This window comes from Arachis ipaensis, chromosome B10, assembly GCF_059453495.1.
Source record: "Arachis ipaensis isolate K30076 ecotype BB chromosome B10, ASM5945349v1, whole genome shotgun sequence".
Taxonomy (NCBI): domain Eukaryota; kingdom Viridiplantae; phylum Streptophyta; class Magnoliopsida; order Fabales; family Fabaceae; genus Arachis; species Arachis ipaensis.
Window position 1 is genome coordinate 35,555,408 of NC_142435.1, and position 6,298 is coordinate 35,561,705.

Genomic DNA, 6,298 nt, shown 5'->3' on the forward strand with positions numbered 1-6,298 from the left:
GAGGGCCTAACAGAGCTTTTCAAGGAAGAAGAAACCATGGCAGCCGAAAACAACAATGCCAACAATGCAAGGAAGGTGCTTGGTGACTTTACTGCACCTACTCCCGACTTCTATGGGAGAAGCATCTCAATCCCTGCCATTGGAGCAAACAACTTTGAGCTTAAGCCTCAATTAGTTTTTCTAATGCAACAGAATTGCAAGTTTCATGGACTTCCATTGGAAGATCCTCATCAGTTCTTAGCTGAATTTTTGCAAATCTGTGACACTGTCAAGACCAATGGGGTTGACCCTGAAGTCTACAGACTTATGCTTTTTCCTCTTGCTGTAAGAGACAGAGCTAGGACGTGGTTGGATTCACAACCTAAAGAAAGCCTGAACTCTTGGGAAAAGCTAGTTAATGCCTTCTTGGCAAAGTTCTTTCCACCTCAAAAATTGAGCAAGCTTAGAGTGGAAGTCCAAACCTTCAGACAGAAGGAAGGTGAATCCCTCTATGAAGCTTGAGAAAGATACAAGTAGTTGATCAGAAGATGTCCTTCTGACATGCTTTCTGAATGGAGCATCATAGGTATTTTCTATGATGGTCTGTCTGAACTATCCAAGATGTCATTGGATAGCTCTACTGGAGGATCTCTTCATCTGAAGAAGACGCCTGCAGAAGCCCAGGAACTCATTGAAATGGTTGCAAATAACCAATTCATGTACACTTCTGAAAGGAATCCTGTGAATAATGGGATAGCTCAGAAGAAAGGAATTCTTGAGATTGACACTCTAAATGCCATATTGGCTCAGAATAAAATATTAACCCAACAAGTCAATATGATTTCTTAGAGTCTGTCTGGAATGCAAGCAGCAACAGGCAGTACTAAGGAAGCTTCCTCTGAAGAAGAAGCTTATGATCCTGAGAACCCAGCAATAGAAGAGGTGAATTACATGGGAGAACCCTATGGAAACACCTATAACCCTTCATGGAAAAATCATCCAAATCTCTCATGGAAGAATCAACAGAGACCTCAACAAGGTTTCAACAACAATAATGGTGGAAGAAACAGGTTTAGCAATAGCAAACCTTTTCCATCATCTTCTCAGCAACAGATAGAGAATTCTAATCAAGGCCACTCTGACTTAGCAACCACTGTCTCTGATCTAATCAAAACCACTCAAAGTTTCATGACTGAAACAAGGTCCTCCATTAGAAATTTGGAGGCACAAGCGGGTCAGCTGAGTAAGAAAATTACTAAACTCCCTCCTAGTACTCTCCCAAGCAATACAGAAGAGAATCCAAAGAGAGAGTGCACGGCCATAAACACGTCTCACATGGCCGAACCTGGAGAGGAGGAAGAGGCAGTGATCTCCATTGAGGAAGACCTCAATGGACGCCCACTAGCCTCCAAGGAGTTCCCTAATGAGGAACCATGGGAATCTGAGGCTCACACTGAGACCATATAGATTCTATTGAATTTACTTCTGCCATTCATGAGCTCTGATGAGTATTCTTCCTCTGAAGAGGATGAAGATGTTAAACACGTCTCACATGGCCGAACCTGGAGAGGAGGAAGAGGCAGTGATCTCCATTGAGGAAGACCTCAATGGACGCCCACTAGCCTCTAAGGAGTTCCCTAATGAGGAACCATGGGAATCTGAGGCTCACACTGAGACCATATAGATTCCATTGAATTTACTTCTGCCATTCATGAGCTCTGATGAGTATTCTTCCTCTGAAGAGGATGAAGATGTTACTGAAGAGCAAGTTGCTAAGTACCTTGGAGCAATCATGAAGCTAAATGCCAGGTTGTTTGGTAATGAGACTTGGGAGGATGAACCTCCATTGCTCATCAAAGAACTGGATGACTTGACTAGGCAGAAATTACCTCTGAAGAGACAAGACCCTGAAAAATTCTCAATCCCTTGTACCATAGGCACCATGACCTTTGAGAAGGCTCTATGTGACCTAGGGTCAAGTGTAAACCTCATGCCTCTCTCTGTAATGGAGAAGCTAGGGATCATTGAGGTACAAGTTGCAAGAATCTCACTGGAGATGGCAGACAATTCAAAGAAACAGGCTTATGGACTTGTAGAGGATGTCTTGGTAAAGGTTGAAGGCCACTACATCCTTGCTGACTTCATAATCCTAGAGACTAGGAAGTATATGGATGAATCCATCATCCTTGGCAGACCCTTCCTAGCCACAGCAAAAGCTGTGATTGATGTTGACAGAGGAGAATTGATCATTCAAGTGAATGGAGACTCCCTTATGTTTAAAGCTCAAGGATATCCCTCTGTCACCATGGAGAGGAAGCATGAAGAGCTTCTCTCAATACAGAGTCAAATAGAGCCCCCACAGTCAAACTCTAAGTTTGGTGTTGGGAGGCCACAACCAAACTTTAAGTTTGGTGTTGAACCCCCACATTCAAACTCTAAGTTTGGTGTTGGGAGGTTCCAACATTGCTCTGAACATCTGTGAGGCTCCATGAGAGCCACTGTCAAGCTATTGACATTAAAGAAGCACTTGTTGGGAGGCAACCCAATCTTTAATTATCTATGTTAAATTTCTCTTTTCTTTTGTTATTTTATGTTTTCTGTAGGTTGATGATCATGTGAAGTCACAAAAACAATTGAAAAAGAAAAAACAGAAGGAAAAATAGAATGAAAAATAGAACACCCTGGAGGAGAAACTTACTGGCATTTAAACGCCAGTAAGGATAGCAGAATGGGCGTTAAATGCCCAGTCTGGCACCATTCTGGGCATTTAACGCTAGAAATGGGCACCAGACTGGCGTTTAACGCCAGGAATGGGCAAGAAGCTGGCGTTAAATGCCAGAAATGGGCAGCGGCCTGGCGTTTAACGCCAGGATTGGCAGCAAGGGGCGTTTTGCACGCCACATGGTGTAGGGATGAGAAATCCTTGACACCTCAGGATCTGTGGACCCCACAGGATCCCCACCTACCTCATATCTCTCTCTCTTCTTCACCCATTCACCAATCACCTCAATACCTCTTCCCCAAAAACCCTTCACCCATCAAATTCCACCATTCTCTTCACCAATCCACATCCATCCATCATAAAACCCCACCTACCTCACCATTTTTATTTTTCTATAATCATTTATGGCACCAAAGGCCGAAGAAACCTGTAGAAAGAGGAAAGGAAAGGCAAAAGCTTCTACCTCCGAGTCATGGGAGATGGAGAGATTTCTCTCAAGGGTGCATCAAGACCACTTCTATGAAGTTGTGGCCAAGAAGAAGGTGATCCCCGAGGTCCCTTTTAAGCTCAAAAAGGGCGAATATCCAGAGATCCGACATGAGATCTGAAGAAGAGGTTGGGAAGTTCTCACCAACCCCATTCAACAAGTCAGAATCTTAATGGTTCAAGAGTTCTATGCCAATACATGGATCACCAAGAACCATGATCAAAGTGTGAACCCGGACCCTAAGAATTGGCTTACAATGGTCCGAGGGAAATACTTATACTTTAGTCCGGAAAATGTAAGGTTGGCATTCAACTTGCCCATGATGCAAGGAGATGCACACCCATACACTAGAAGGGTCAACTTTGATCAAAGGTTGGACCAAGTCCTCATGGACATCTGTGAAGAGGGCGCTCAATGGAAGAGTGATTCAAGAGGGAAGCCGGTTCAACTAAGAAGGCATGACCTCAAGCCCGTGGCTAGGAGATGACTGGAGTTCATCCAACGCTCAATCATTCCTACTAGCAACCGGTCTGAAGTTACTATAGACCGGGCTATCATGATTCATAGCATCATGATTAGAGAGGAAGTAGAAGTTTATGAGGTTATATCCCAAGAACTCTACAAGGTGGCGGACAAGTCCTCTACTGTGGCAAGGTTAGCCTTCCCTCATCTCATTTGTCACCTCTGCAATTTAGCTGGAATTAACATAGAGGAAGACATCCTCATTGATGAGGACAAGCCCATCACTAAGAAAAGGATGGAGCAAACAAGAGATCCCACTCATGGACAAGAGCATGAGGAAACTCCTCATGAAATCCCTGAGATGCCTCAAGAGATGCATTTTCCTCCACAAAACTATTGGGAGCAAATCAACACCTCCCTAGGAGAATTAAGTTCCAACATGGGACAACTAAGGATGGAGCACCAAGAGCATTCCATCCTCCTCCATGAAATTAGAGAAGACCAAAGAACCATGAGAGAGGAACAACAAAGGCAAGGAAGAGACATTGAGGAGCTCAAGCACTCCATAAGATCTTCAAGAGGAAGAACAAGCCGCCATCACTAAGGTGGACCCGTTCTTTAATTTCCTTGTTCTTTATTTTCTGTTTTTCGAAAATTATGCCTTATGTTTATTTATGTTTGTGTCTTTAATACATGATCATTAGTGTCTTAGTGTCTATGCCTTAAAGCCATGAAATGAATCCATCACCTTTCTTAAATGAAAAATATTTTTAATTGAAAAAGAAAAAGAAGTGCATGAATTTCAAATTTTAAAACAGTTTAATTATTTTGATGTGGTGACAATACTATTATTTTTCTGAATGAATGCTTGAACAGTGCATATTTTTGATATTGTTGATTCATGAATGTTAAAATTGTTGGCTCTTGAAAGAATGATGGGAAAAGGAGAAATGTTATCTGATGATCTGAAAAATCATAAAATTGATTCTTGAAGCAAGAAAAAGCAGTGAAAAGCTTGCAGAAAAAAAAAGATGCAAAAAAAAAAAAGAAAAAAAAGAAAGAAAAAAGAAAAAAGCAAGCAGAAAAAGCCAATAGCCCTTTAAACCAAAAGGCAAGGGTAAAATAAAAAGGATCAAAGGCTTTGAGCATCAGTGGATAGGAGGGCCCACAGGAATAAAATCCTGGCCTAAGCGGCTAAACCAAGCTGTCCCTAACCATGTGCTTGTGGCGTGAAGGTGTCAAGTGAAAATTTGAGACTGAGCGGTGAAAGTCGTGGTCCAAAAGCAAAAAGAGTGTGCTTAAGAGCTCTGGACACCTCTAATTGGGGACTCTAGCAAAGCTGAGTCACAATCTGAAAAGGTTCACCCAGTTATGTGTCTGTGGCATTTATGTATCCGGTGGTAATACTAGAAAACAAAATGCTTAGGGTCACGGCCAAGACTCATAAAGTAGCTGTGTTCAAGAATCAACATACTTAACTAGGAGAATCAAAAACACTATCTGGATTCTGAGTTCCTATAGATGCCAATCATTCTGAACTTCAAGGAATAAAGTGAGATGCCAAAACTGTTCAGAAGCAAAAAGCTAAAAGCCCCGCTCATCTAATTAATACTGATCTTCATAGATGTTTTTGGAATTCATTGTATATTCTCTTCTTTTTATCCTATTTGATTTTCAGTTGCTTGGGGACAAGCAACAATTTAAGTTTGGTGTTGTGATGAGCGGATAATTTATATGCTTTTTGGCATTATTTTTAGTATGTTTTTAGTATATTTTAATTAGTTTTTATTATATTTTTATTAATTTTTAATTAAAAATTATATTTATGGACTTTACTATGAGTTTGTGTATTTTTCTGAAATTTCAGGTATTTTCTGGCTGAAATTGAGGGACCTGAGCAAAAATCTGATTCAGAGGCTGAAAAAGGACTGCAGATGCTGTTGGATTCTAACCTCCCTGCATTTAAAGTGGATTTTCTGGAGCTATAGAAGCCCAATTGGTGCGCTCTCAATTGCGTTGGAAAGTAGACATCCTGGGCTTTCCATACTTTGCCCGAGATTTGATGGCCCAAATAGGCGTTCCAAGTCAGCTCAAGAATTCTGGCGTTTAACGCCGGAACTGGCACAAAAACTGGAGTTAAACGCCCAAACTGGCACAAAAGCTGGCGTTTAACTCCAAGAAAAGTCTCTACACATGGAAGCTTCAATGCTTAGCCCAAGCATACACCAAGTGGGCCCGGAAGAAAATTTCTGCATTAATTACTCTTTTTTGTAACCCTAGGCTACTAGTTTTCTATAAATAGGACCTTTTGCTATTGTATTTGCAGATCTTTGATACTTTCATACACTTGATCACGTTTTGGGAGGCTGGCCTCATGGCCATGCCTAGACCTTTTGTTCTTATATATTTCCACCGGTGGAGTTTCTACACACCATAGATTAAGGTGTGGAGCTCTGCTGTTCTTCATGAATTAATACAAAGTACTATTATTTTTCTATTCAACTCAAGTCTATTTCTTCTCCAAGATATTCATTCGCACCCAAGAACATGATGAATGTGATGATTATGTGACACTCATCACCATTCTCACCTATGAATGCGTGACTGACAACCACTTCCGTTCTACATGCAAACAAGCTTGAATGTGT

At 41.3% G+C, this 6,298-nt stretch overlaps 1 non-coding gene across 1 annotated transcript; it reads right to left on the minus strand.

Moving 5' to 3' along the window:
- Positions 1-438: 438 nt before the first annotated feature.
- On the minus strand, positions 439-546 carry LOC148579676 (small nucleolar RNA R71). The gene has a single exon (XR_015896439.1). It is a non-coding gene; the product is annotated as a small nucleolar RNA R71 (small nucleolar RNA).
- Between the last annotated feature and the right edge of the window lie 5,752 nt (positions 547-6,298).